At 40.9% G+C, this 14,760-nt stretch overlaps 1 pseudogene; it reads left to right on the top strand.

Moving 5' to 3' along the window:
- Positions 1–3,114: 3,114 nt before the first annotated feature.
- LOC121847266 lies at positions 3,115–3,703 on the top strand (annotated as a pseudogene).
- The last annotated feature ends 11,057 nt before the right edge of the window (positions 3,704–14,760 follow it).

Genomic DNA, 14,760 nt, shown 5'->3' with positions numbered 1-14,760 from the left:
TTATTTCACCTTTATTTAACCAGGTAGGCTAGTTGAGAACAAGTTCTCATTTGCAACTGTGACCTGGCCAAGTTAAAGCATAGCAATTTGACACATTCAACAACACAGAGTTACACATGGAATAAACAAAACATAGTCAATAATACAGTAGAACAAAAGAAAACAAAAAGTCTATATACAGTGAGTGCAAATGAAGTAAGAATTGAGTTAACAGGGTCCTTAGCAATTGATTTTTTAACACTGATGAGTATACCATTAGATGTGTTTGTTGATAAGGGTCAAATATTAGGATTGCTAAAAAGTGTTCTATGGCTGTTTTTCGAAACATTCTATACAGTCCAATCCCATAAGTGAAGCATCAAAATTCAAAATGGTTCACAAAGGGTTTTCTGACATTCTCATCCCTGTCATACCGTACCTGCCTTCTTATGCAAATTACACATAGCTTTCTAACATTTTAACTCTTTCCTCTCACTCCCTCTGCCTTTTATAAAACAGTCTCTCAGTGTGAATCATATATCTCTCGGGATCAAGCGGGATCAAGGCGACAACATCCGGTGAAATTGGAGGGTGCTCAATTAAAATACATAATTGTAATATTAAACATGATGAAAATACAAGTGATTTACATTCTTGTTAAAAATCTTGTTAATCTAACTGATTTGACAGATTTACAAAAGGCTTTACGGCAAAAGCATACCATGCGATTGTCTGAGGACAGCGCCCCACATCAACATATTTTTCAACCAAACCAGGCTTCACAAAAATCACAAATAGCGATAAAATATTTCACTCACTTTAGAAAATCTTCCTCTGTTTGCAATCCCAAGGGTCCCAGCTACACAATGAACGGTCGTTTTGTTTGATAAAGTCCTTTGTATCCTTCTTTATAAACAAGCCTGAAACCTTGTATAAAGACTGTTGACATCTAGTGGAAACCATAGGCACTGCAATATGGGAGCTATTTTTATATATAGTCCCATTGGTTTGCATTGAAAGAGCCTGTGCCCTAAAGAAAATACAATTATTTCTGGTTGGTATTTCTGGTTGGTTTTCATCTGCTATATTTTTTATTTTATTTTTTTATTTTATTTATCCGTTATTTTACCAGGTAAGTTGACTGAGAACACATTCTCATTTACAGCAACGACCTGGGGAATAGTTACAGGGGAGAGGAGGGGGATGAATGAGCCAATTGTAAACTGGGGATTATTAGGTGACCGTGATGGTTTGAGGGTCAGATTGGGAATTTAGCCAGGACACCAGGGTTAACACCCCTACTCTCTATATCACTTCTGTTATAGTCTCAGACATTATTTTAACAGTTTTAGAAACTTCAAAGTGTTTTCTATTATATGCATATCCTGGCTTCTGGGTCTGAGTAACAGGCAGTTTACTTTGGGCACATCAGAAAGGCGGAAATTCAGGAAAAAGGGGCCTAGCCCTAAGAAGTTATAACATGTTTAACCCTCCCGTCGTCCTCGTATTGTGTCTAGACCCCGAGTACTCCGGGTCACCCTGTCCCGTCTTGGCTAAAGGCCCAATGGGCGCAAGTGTGACAGTATGCATGTGAACAGCCTTTGCCAATGTATTTCTTACACTTGCTTACCACCCAAATAGGTCCACAGACGACGCAATCGCAACCACAATGAACACTGCCCTAATCCATCTGGACAAGAGGAATACCTATGTGAGAATGCTGTTCATCGACTACAGCTCAGCATTTAACACCATAGTACCCTCCAAACTCCAAACTCCAAACTCGTCATCAAACTTGAGACCCTGGGTCTCAACCCGCCCTGTGCAACTGGGTACTGGACTTCCTGACGGGCCGCCCCCAGGTGGTGAGGGTAGGTAACAACATCTCCACCCCGCTGATCCTCAACACTGGGTCCCCACAAGGGTGCGTTCTGAACCCTCTCCTGTACTCCCTGTTCACCCACGACTGCGTGGCCATGCACGCCTCCAACTCAATCATCAAGTTTGCGGACGACACAACAGTGGTAGGCTTGATTACCAACAACGACGAGACGGCCTACAGGGAGGAGGTGAGGGCCCTTGGAGTGTGGTGTCAGGAAAATAACCTCACACTCAATGTCAACAAAATAAAGGAGATGATTGTGGACTTCAGGAAACAGCAGAGGGAGCACCCCCTATCCACATCGATGGGACAGTAGTGGAGAGGGTAGTAAGTTTTAAGTTCCTCGGCGTACACATCACGGACAAACTGAATTGGTCCACCCACACAGACAGCGTCGTGAAGAATCAAGAGCATCCTGTCGGGCTGTATCACCGCCTGGTACAGCAACTTGACCAGCACCTACTGTACAGCTTGGACTAGACAGTCTACAGGAAAAACACTGGAGAGGATTGGCGTAATTTGTTATGATGAAGCACAACTTATAAAGATTAACTGAAACACAAGTTCAGCATCACCAGAGACACTTCCAGCAACAGACTGTTTCTAACAGGACAGAGTCTGCAGACTTAATCTCTCTGCGCACGGAACCGACTAGCGGGCTGAAATTCCACAACATACGGTGATCGCTACATAAATAGTCATATTAAACATTCATGAAAATACAAGTGTCTCACATGTATCGAAAGCCTAGAATCTTGCTAATCCAACTGCGTTGTCAAATTTTAAAAAGGATTTACTGCGAAAGAATACGATGCGATTATCTGAGCAAAAAGCCCCATAAAAACAACAATTTTAACCAGCACAGGCGTAACATAATCACAAACTGCATTAAGAGACTGTGTATTATTGTGCTGGATGACTACAATGATACTAACCAAGACATGGACCAGTTCTAAAACTGAAAACCCATGAGAATCAAGCACAAGTGCAACATATGGCCACCAGTGATTCAATAGAAGAAAACAATATAAATCGAAAAACTGCTCTATCACATAACACTTATTGTTGATACACTGGCACAATAAGTATTATAACATGTACACCTTGATTCTTCACAAAAACATTTCTCAACAGTGCCAAGATACAGTATGTAGGAGTTAGACCCCTAGAGCAATGGGGAGAAACAGTTAACACCATAGAGATGCAAATGTATTTCGATTCACATAGACCCAAGGTCTCCTCCCATTTCAATAGTCTGATATAACTGCCCTCCACAGATCTCCCTCAGTCACGACGGCCACTCCCAGTCTCTTCCTTTGCTTCTAGAATCGTAGAACCTTTCCACAATGACACTTTTAGAATGTGTGTTCCTCCTGACTCTCATCTCAGGTGTGTTAACTGGAGTTATTTCTGTCCAGTTTAGGAGAGGGGAGAGGAGCTGTGCTACTTGGCTGGAGGGTCACAGTAATCTAACCGCTTTGTCTGTTTTTCAGCTGTTCAGGGGCAGTCACTCACCTCCTCTGAGCCAGTGGTGAAGAAACCTAGAGAGTCAGTAACACTGTCCTGTGCTGTCTCTGGTCTTTCTCTAAGCTATCTGCATTGGATCCGTCAGAAACCAGGGAAAGGACTTGAGTGGATTGGGCGCATTGACGGTGGCACTGGCACTGTATTTGCCCAGTCTCTCCAGGGCCAGTTCACCATCACCAAAGACGGCTCAAAAACCAGCTGTACTTAGAGGTGAAAAGCCTGAAGATTGAAGACTCTGCTGTTTATTATTGTGCCAGAGACACAGTGACACAGGAAGCTGAAGCGCCATACAAAAACTGATCAACAGTGATCCCAGGATGAGAGGCAATGAAGCGCATCTGTTCTTAAAACACACACTTAACACTACACAAAAGTTGCTGAAATTATTATAGATCCTTGAACTCCACAATAGATTCCCAAGAGGGGATGTGCAGTAAGAGATACATATAATTCAATACAACTTGTATTGTCCCACATAGGGAAATGCGCTTGTTTCTGTGCTGTTCAGCATTGTATAAAATCAAACGTATCTAGTCTGAACATCCCATATGTAAAATCTCTGGCTTTCACAGTCTAGGCAACTTGGACTGACATTACAGCAAGCCCTACACTAACCTGACTATCACCGAACAAAGTTTAGTACTCTCCAATAAGTAAGTGACAATATTCTGTGTCCACTAGAACAAATGTACCATCATTTTCAGGGATTTTTCAGAAATCATCTGCTACAAAGATGTCGTTGATTATGTGTTTGAATGTATTTTTGACATTTAATTTCCACAGGTGTTCAGGGTCAGACACTGACTGAGTCTCAATCAGTGGTTAAAAAGTCTGAAGAATCCCACAAACTGACTTGTACATATGCTGGGTTTAGAAGCAGCTATTGGAATGCTTGGATCAGACAGGCTCCTGGGAAAGGTTGTCACCATTATTGGTTCCGGCAGTTACATCTACTACTCCCCGTCTTTTCAGGGTCGGTTCACCATCTACAGATTAACAGTCTGAAGACTGAAGACTCTGCTGTGTATTATTGTTGCAGAGACACAGTGACACAGGAGTCTGCAGCACTGTATAAAAACTGATTCAGCACTTCTCTTACTGTGAGAGTATGTGAAACAATTCTGAACTCTAGTCTCTGTCAACATCAATCCCACGGCCTCACCAACACTATAGGAGGGAGTATGCACATCGTACTCTAAATTATAACAATAATAAACATGATTACTTGAAAAAATGAAATATACCTGACAACTTGTCAAGATAACTGTATGAATATCATTATAAACCTTTAACTGAAAACTTTAAAGCCATTTCAAGTCAGTTGACAATAGTAAATAACTAACATTTCTATTACATTACTATTCGGTTATGTTTTTCAATTTGGTGATCTTATTTAAATGAAACCAGATTTCAAATTTCATTAAACAATTAATGCAATATTAAATACATGGACCACGAAGGTCATTACTGTTAAACAGTAATGGAACAAATATAGATCTTTGGGTGACCCTAATAGATTGTCATCCTGTGCTGTTCTGAGAAACAATGTTGACATTATCAACTCTTCCTCTCAGTCTCTATTTAAACCTCTGGTGGGAGGTCTATGCAAAGTCAATCCTTTCATCCCTTTATAATCAGACAGTCAGCTCTAGCCTTCCCATTATAGGTCACCTGGCTGACATTACAGTGAGCCCTGCACTAACTATCACTAAACAATGGAGCTTACGAAAAGCCCTGGAGTGGAATGGGAGAATGAATAAAAGGCCAGTTCACTCTGACTGAGGACGTCTTCACAAGCACACAGTTATTGTAGGCCAAGAGGACTCTGCTGTTTATTATTGTGCTTGCCAGTGGCGGGTTTAGGTATAGGCGACATGGGCAGCCACCCAGGGCAGCATTTTGCTGGGGGCGGCACGGGGTGCCCACACACTAAAAAAAAATGTTTTATTACATTTTGAATGGTGACATTTGCGTGTTCGGTTCTCTATCACTCAGTTGCTCATCACGTCAATGATATCATGTCAGCATGTGGGTCAATTAACCTTGCCGGGGTGGGCGCCTGATAGTTTGTGGGCTAGGCAGGCTACTGCCTGGGAAGGGCTCCCACTCAGAAGTACGAGATGGGGAGGGGGCAGGGTTAGGTTGACCTCAGGTCTCCCCACTGGAAGCCTGAGGTAGGGGGAGTGGGGGAATCTATCAAATAGCGCACCTCTAACTTTGTACAGGACTAATGCAATTAGCGTTGGACTAGTAACCGGAAGGTTGCAAGTTCAAACCCCGTGCTGACAAGGTACAAATCTGTCGTTCTGCCTCTGAACAGGAAGTTAACCCACTGTTCCTAGGCCGTCATTGAAAATAAGAATTTGTTCTTAACTGACTTGCCTGGTTAAATAAAGTTTACAAAATAAAAAAATAAAAAATTGTTCTGCAATTTAGTTTGTGTGTTTCTTGTGTGAAGTGCATTAGTGTAATAATCAGGTTCTATTCTTTATAAGTGTGTTATTTTGTGTATTTGTGTGATATAGGATTTGTGCAATTTAGTTTAATTTGTGTGTTTTTTGTTAGCAATAGGGTAATAGTGCAATAATTTGATTTTTTTTTACATTGGTATTTATTTACTACAATTTGTTTCTATTTGTCTTTGTTAATTATTTTCGATAGTTATGAGTCTTTTTGTATATATTTTTAGATTCATATAGTTTTAAATGACCATTTATTTGTGTTGTTCCAAATGTCTGAATAAAAATTACAGTTAAGGTAGGTGAACACCCCGCTGAAGGGGATTCAACCAGGGAGCCATACAAGCTAGAACCTCCACTGCTCGACAGAAACACTGACTGAAGCTGGTGAACCAGCTGTACAACATGGATAGGTGGGGTACTACTACCTCTCTTTGTGTCACACTAGAATAATACTGAGTATCAGTAGTGTAAATAATAAAACAACAATATCACAAAGCACTACACTACAAGAGTCCAAACACTAACATTCAAACTACCTCTTGCCTAGACTGGTCAAGCTTTCTTGATGTCACACAAGTAATTAACTTATTTGGGACAGGGGGCAGTATTGAGTAGCTTGGATAGCTACTCAGTAGCTGTTGCCCAGAGTAAACTAAATGCTACTCTGTCCTAAAAGCAAGAATATGCATATAATTAGTAGATTTTGATAGGAAACACTCTGAAGTTTCTAAAACTGTTTGAATGATGTCTGTGAGTATAACAGAGCTCATATGGCAGGCAAAAACCTGAGAAAAAATCCACCAGGAAGTGGGAAATCTGAGGTTTGTAGTTTTTCAACTCAGCCCGTATTGAAAATATAGTGGGATATGGGTAATCTTGCACTTCCTAAGGCTTCCACTAGATGTCAACAGTCTTTAGAACGTTGTTTCAGGCTTCTACTGTGAAGGGGGGCTGAATGAGAGGGGAATGAGTCAGAGGTATATCAGCAGCCACGGCTCGCGATGCGCGGTCATGAGAAAGTTACCTCTCGTTCCATTGCTTTTCTACAGACAAATGAATTCTCCTGTTGGGACATTATTGAACATTTATGATAAAAACATCCTAAAGATTGATTCTATACATCGTTTGTTATGTTTCTACGACTAGTAATATAACTTTTTGGAATTTTCGTCTGACATTTCCGCTGGACTTGCCCCGCGCCTCATGGGTTTCGATTTGTTTACTAAATGCCCTAACAAAAGGAGGAATTTGGACATAAATTATGGACATTATGGAACAAATCAAACATTTATTGTGGAACTGGGATTCCTGGGAGTGCATTCTGACGAAGATTATCAAAGGTAAGTGAATATTTATAATGCTATTTCTGACTTATGTTGACTCCAACATGGTGGATATCTTCTTGGGTTGTGTATGTCTCTGAGCGCCATACTCAGATTATTACATGGCATTATTGCATGGTTTTCCGTAATGTTTTTTTGAAATCTGACACATTAAGACAAAAATAAATTCCACAATTAACTTTTAACAAGGCACACCTGTTAATTGAAATTCATTCCAGGTGTCTACCTCATGAAGCTGGTTGAGAGAATGCCAAAAGTGTACGAAGCTGTCATCATGTCAAAGGGTGGTTACTTTGAAGAATCTCAATAATAAAATATATTTTGATGTTTAACACTTTTTTTGGTTACTACATGATTCCATATGTTTTATTTCATAGTTTTGATGTAGAAAATTTTAAAATAGTCAAATGTAAGAGTGTCCAAACTTTTGACTGGTACTGCATATGTAATTATTAATCGTATATAATTGAATATACCAATTATTGGTGTCACTCAAGGATCTACACTGAACAAATATATAAATGCAACATGCAAAGTGTTGGTCCCCTGTTTCATGAGCTGAAATAAAAGATCCCATAAAATCAATGTTCCATAAGTACAAAAAAGCTTATTTTTGTGAACAAATTTTAGTGAGCATTTCTCAAAATTTTTAACCTTTATATTACTATGCAAGTCAGTTAAGAACAAATTCTCATTTTCAATGATGGCCTAGTTCAGAACAACAGATTTGTACCTTGTCAGCTCTGGGATTCGATCTTGCAACGCTCTAACCACTAGGCTACCACCTGACAAGTGATGTGTGGCATATCAAGAAGCCTATTAACCCATTACAGTCTAAGTGCTGGCTGGGGGATGGGTGGGGGTTGTACTATAGTTTGCCATCAGATATTATATATTTAATTTTGATTCACATGATTACTTTTATGACTTTTTCTTCATATTTTTGATCCAAAAATGGCAGGTACGTGTTTTTATATGTTTTCACGGTTTATCATTTTAGATTTAATTAAAAATCTGATCTGTCTATGAGAGTATTTCATGTGTCGACCAGTGTGTGTAGTTGATGCAAATTGTGTTGCATCGAGTCTTTTAGAAACTTTCATACTAAGATCAATGTTAACATCAGTTTTTGTACAGCACTGCAGCCTCCTGTGTCACTGTGGCTGTCGTGCACAATCTGAGTGTCTGATTATGAAGGGATAAACGGGAGGGAGACTTTGCATAGACCACCCTCTAGAGAAATAAATATCCTGACAGGGAAAGATCTGCTCTATTCCTTTATTCTCTCTACTCCCTGTCCTGTCTGTAGTTCAGATTCTACTTATGAGACGTGTTGACTATAATGGCTTTAGAATGATGTGTTGACTACATATAATGGCTTTAGTATTGTGTGTTTACTATATATAATGGCTTTAGTATGATGTGTTGACTATATATAATGGCTTTAGTATGATGTGTTGACTATATATAATGGCTTTAGTATGATGTGTTGACTATAATGGCTTTAGTATGATGTGTTGACTATATATAATGGCTTTAGTATGATGTGTTGACTATATATAATGGCTTTAGTATGATGTGTTGACTATATATAATGGCTTTAGTATGATGTGTTGACTATATATAATGGCTTTAGTATGATGTGTTGACTATATATAATGGCTTTAGTATGATGTGTTGACTATAATGGCTTTAGTATGATGTGTTGACTATATATAATGGCTTTAGTATGATGTGTTGACTATAATGGCTTTAGTATGATGTGTTGACTATAATGGCTTTAGTATGATGTGTTGACTATAATGGCTTTAGTATGATGTGTTGACTATATATAATGGCTTTAGTATGATGTGTTGACTATATATAATGGCTTTAGTATGATGTGTTGACTATATATAATGGCTTTAGTATGACGTGTTGACTATATATAATGGCTTTAGTATGACGTGTTGACTATATATAATGGCTTTAGTATGATGTGTTGACTATATATAATGGCTTTAGTATGATGTGTTGACTACATATAATGGCTTTAGTATGATGTGTTGACTATAATGGCTTTAGTATGATGTGTTGACTATATATAATGGCTTTAGTATGATGTGTTGACTATATATAATGGCTTTAGTATGATGTGTTGACTACATATAATGGCTTTAGTATGATGTGTTGACTATATATAATGGCTTTAGTATGATGTGTTGACTACATATAATGGCTTTAGTATGATGTGTTGACTACATATAATGGCTTTAGTATGATGTGTTGACTATATATAATGGCTTTAGTATGATGTGTTGACTACGTATAATGGCTTTAGTATGATGTACTTCCGGCGCCGACAGAGATGGCCGCCTCGCTTCGCGTTCCTAGGAAACTATGCAGTTTTTTGTTTTTTTACGTGTTATTTCTTACACTAGTACCCCAGGTCATCTTAGGTTTCTTTACATACAGCCGAGAAGAACTACTGAATACAAGATCAGCGTCAACTCACCATCAGTACGACCAAGAATATGTTTTTCGCGATGCGGATCCTGTGTTCTGCCTTACAACCAGTGTAACCGAGTGGATCACATGCAGCGACCAAAAAAAAAACTACTCAGAAAAAGAGGGAAATGAAGCGGTCTTCTAGTCAGACTCCGGAGACGGGCACATCGTGCACCACTCCCTAGCATTCTTCTTGCCAATGTCCAGTCTCTTGACAACAAGGTTGATGAAATCCGAGCAAGGGTAGCATTCCAGAGGGACATCAGAGACTGTAACGTTCTTTGCTTCACGGAAACATGGCTAACTGGAGAGACGCAATCCGAAGCGGTGCAGCCAGCGGGTTTCTCCACGCATCGCGCCGACAGAAACAAACATCTTTCTGGTAAGAAGACGGGCGGGGGCGTATGTCTTATGGCCAACGTGACATGGTGTGATGAAAGAAACATACAGGAACTCAAATCCTTCTGTTCACCTGATTTAGAATTCCTCACAATCAAATGTAGACCGCATTATCTACCAAGAGAATTCTCTTCGATTATAATCACAGCCGTATATATCCCCCAAGCAGCAGACACATCGATGGCTCTGAACGAACTTTATTTAACTCTCTGCAAACTGGAAACGATTTACCCGGAGGCTGCATTCATTGTAGCTGGGGATTTTAACAAGGCTAATCTGAAAACAAGACTCCCTAAATTTTATCAGCATATCGATTGCGCAACCAGGGGTGGAAAGACCCTGGATCATTGTTACTCTAACTTCCGCGACGCATATAAGGCCCTGCCCCGCCCCCTTTCGGAAAAGCTGACCACGACTCCATTTTGTTGATCCCTGCCTACAGACAGAAACTAAAACAAGAAGCTCCCACGCTGAGGTCTGTCCAACGCTGGTCCGACCAAGCTGACTCCACACTCCAAGACTGCTTCCATCACGTGGACTGGGAGATGTTTCGTATTGCGTCAGACAACAACATTGACGAATACGCTGATACGGTGTGCGAGTTCATTAGAACGTGCGTTGAAGATGTCGTTCCCATAGCAACGATTAAAACATTCCCTAACCAGAAACCGTGGATTGATGGCAGCATTCGTGTGAAACTGAAGGCACGAACCACTGCTTTTAATCAGGGCAAGGTGTCTGGTAACATGACTGAATACAAACAGTGCAGCTATTCCCTCCGCAAGGCTATCAAACAAGCTAAGCGCCAGTACAGAGACAAAGTAGAATCTCAATTCAACGGCTCAGACACAAGAGGTATGTGGCAGGGTCTACAGTCAATCACGGACTACAGGAAGAAACCCAGCCCAGTCACGGACCAGGATGTCTTGCTCCCAGGCAGACTAAATAACTTTTTGCCCGCTTTGAGGACAATACAGTCCCACTGACACGGCCTGCAACGGAAACATGCGGTCTCTCCTTCACTGCAGCCGAAGTGAGTAAGACATTTAAACGTGTTAACCCTCGCAAGGCTGCAGGCCCAGACGGCATCCCCAGCTGCGCACTCAGAGCATGCGCAGACCAGCTGGCCGGTGTGTTTACGGACATATTCAATCAATCCCTATACCAGTCTGCTGTTCCCACATGCTTCAAGAGGGCCACCATTGTTCCTGTTCCCAAGAAAGCTAAGGTAACTGAGCTAAACGACTACCGCCCCGTAGCACTCACATCCGTCATCATGAAGTGCTTTGAGAGACTAGTCAAGGACCATATCACCTCCACCCTACCTGACACCCTTGACCCACTCCAATTTGCTTACCGCCCAAATAGGTCCACAGACGATGCAATCTCAACCACACTGCACACTGCCCTAACCCATCTGGACAAGAGGAATACCTATGTGAGAATGCTGTTCATCGACTACAGCTCGGCATTCAACACCATAGTACCCTCCAAGCTCGTCATCAAGCTCGAGACCCTGGGTCTCGACCCCGCCCTGTGCAACTGGGTACTGGACTTCCTGACGGGCCGCCCCCAGGTGGTGAGGGTAGGCAACAACATCTCCTCCCCGCTGATCCTCAACACTGGGGCCCCACAAGGGTGCGTTCTGAGCCCTCTCCTGTACTCCCTGTTCACCCACGACTGCGTGGCCATGCACGCCTCCAACTCAATCATCAAGTTTGCGGACGACACAACAGTGGTAGGCTTGATTACCAACAACGACGAGACGGCCTACAGGGAGGAGGTGAGGGCCCTCGGAGTGTGGTGTCAGGAAAATAACCTCACACTCAACGTCAACAAAACTAAGGAGATGATTGTGGACTTCAGGAAACAGCAGAGGGAACACCCCCATCCACATCGATGGAACAGTAGTGGAGAGGGTAGCAAGTTTTAAGTTCCTCGGCATACACATCAGACAAACTGAATTGGTCCACTCACACAGACAGCATCGTGAGGAAGGCGCAGCAGCGCCTCTTCAACCTCAGGAGGCTGAAGAAATTCGGCTTGTCACCAAAAGCACTCACAAACTTCTACAGATGCACAATCGAGAGCATCCTGGCAGGCTGTATCACCGCCTGGTATGGCAACTGCACCGCCCTCAACCGTAAGGCTCTCCAGAGGGTAGTGAGGTCTGCACAACGCATCACCGGGGGCAAACTACCTGCCCTCCAGGACACCTACACCACCCGATGCTACAGGAAGGCCATAAAGATCATCAAGGACATCAACCACCCGAGCCACTGCCTGTTCACCCCGCTGCCATCCAGAAGGCGAGGTCAGTACAGGTGCATCAAAGCTGGGACCGAGAGACTGAAAAACAGCTTCTATCTCAAGGCCATCAGACTGTTAAACAGCCACCACTAACATTGAGTGGCTACTGCCAACACACTGTCAATGACACTGACTCTACTCCAGCCACTTTAATCATGGGAATTGATGGGAAATGATGTAAATATATCACTAGCCACTTTAAACAATGCTACCTTATATAATGTTACTTACCCTACATTGTTCATCTCATATGCATACGTTGATACTGTACTCTATATCATCGACTGCATCCTTATGTAATACATGTATCACTAGCCACTTTAACTATGCCACTTGGTTTACATACTTATCTCATATGTATATACTGTACTCGATATCATCTACTGTATCTTGCCTATGCTGCTCTGTACCATCACTCATTCATATATCCTTATGTACATATTCTTTATCCCCTTACACTGTGTATGACAGTAGTTTTTTTTGGAATTGTTAGTTAGATTACTTGCTCGTTATTACTGCATTGTCGGAACTAGAAGCACAAGCATTTCGCTACACTCGCATTAACATCTGCTAACCATGTGTATGTGACAAATAAAATTTGATTTGATTTGAATTTGACTATATATAATGGCTTTAGTATTGTGTGTTGAAGATCAGCAACAAGGGGACAAAAGTTCACCATTTTTACTTGGAGTTTAAATGTCTGAAAATCTTTTAATGATGTATGGTTTTGACGCTTTTGGTAAGGTTAACTTATTAAATTATAATTTGACATTTTTTGAGACTGAGCATTAGTCTTAATAGTTGATATCTTGGTGTGGAGATACATTTATATTTTGTAGCTAGGTGAGACAACCATGTATCACAGTCAAATACAGTACCAGTCAAAAGTTTGGACAGACCACCTCATTCAAGGGTTTTTCTTGTACTATTTTCTACATTGTAGAATAATAGCGAAGATATCAAATTATGAAATGACTCATATGGAATCATGTCGTAGCCGAAAAAGTGTTAACCTCTCTAGGGTCTGTCAACAGCCAGTGAAACTGCAGGGCGCCAAATTTAAAACAGAAATCCCATAATTAAAATTCCTCAAACATACACATTTTTTTACACTATTTTAAATATACAATAGTTGTAAATCCAGCCACAGTGTCCGATTTCAAAAAGGCTTTATGACGAAAGCAAACCAATCGATTATATTAGGTCAGAGCCAAGTCACAGAAAAACACAGCCATTTTTCCAGCGAAAGAGAGGAGTCACAAAAATCAGAAATATAGATAAAATTAATCACTAACCTTTGATGATATTCATCAGGTGACACTCTTAGGACTTCATGTTACACAATACATGTATGTTTTGTTCGGTAAAGTTCATATTTATATCCAAAAATCAGAATTGACATTGGCACGTTATGTTCAGTAGTTCCAAATCATCCGGGGATTTTGCAGCGAGCCACATCAATTTACAGAAATACTCATAATAAACATTGATAAACGATACAAGTGTTATTCACAGATTTAAGATATACTTCTCCTTAATACAACCGCTGTCAGATTTTAAAAAAACAAACCATGCAATAATCTGAGTACGGCGCTCAAATCAAATCAAATCAAATCAAATCAAATTTTATTTGTCACATACACATGGTTAGCAGATGTTAATGCGAGTGTAGCGAAATGCTTGTGCTTCTAGTTCCGACAATGCAGTAATAACGAGCAAGTAATCTAACTAACAATTCCAAAAAAAAAACTACTGTCATACACAGTGTAAGGGGATAAAGAATATGTACATAAGGATATATGAATGAGTGATGGTACAGAGCAGCATAGGCAAGATACAGTAGATGATATCGAGTACAGTATATACATATGAGATAAGTATGTAAACCAAGTGGCATAGTTAAAGTGGCTAGTGATACATGTATTACATAAGGATGCAGTCGATGATATAGAGTACAGTATCAACGTATGCATATGAGATGAACAATGTAGGGTAAGTAACATTATATAAGGTAGCATTGTTTAAAGTGGCTAGTGATATATTTACATCATTTCCCATCAATTCCCATGATTAAAGTGGCTGGAGTAGAGTCAGTGTCATTGACAGTGTGTTGGCAGTAGCCACTCAATGTTAGTGGTGGCTGTTTAACAGTCTGATGGCCTTGAGATAGAAGCTGTTTTTCAGTCTCTCGGTCCCAGCTTTGATGCACCTGTACTGACCTCGCCTTCTGGATGGCAGCGGGGTGAACAGGCAGTGGCTCGGGTGGTTGATGTCCTTGATGATCTTTATGGCCTTCCTGTAGCATCGGGTGGTGTAGGTGTCCTGGAGGGCAGGTAGTTTGCCCCCGGTGATGCGTTGTGCAGACCTC

Source organism: Oncorhynchus tshawytscha, linkage group LG09 (genome assembly GCF_018296145.1).
Source record: "Oncorhynchus tshawytscha isolate Ot180627B linkage group LG09, Otsh_v2.0, whole genome shotgun sequence".
NCBI classification, from domain to species: Eukaryota; Metazoa; Chordata; class Actinopteri; order Salmoniformes; family Salmonidae; genus Oncorhynchus; species Oncorhynchus tshawytscha.
Note: the sequence above shows the minus strand (reverse complement) of the source record. Positions and strands in the feature narration are given on the sequence as shown.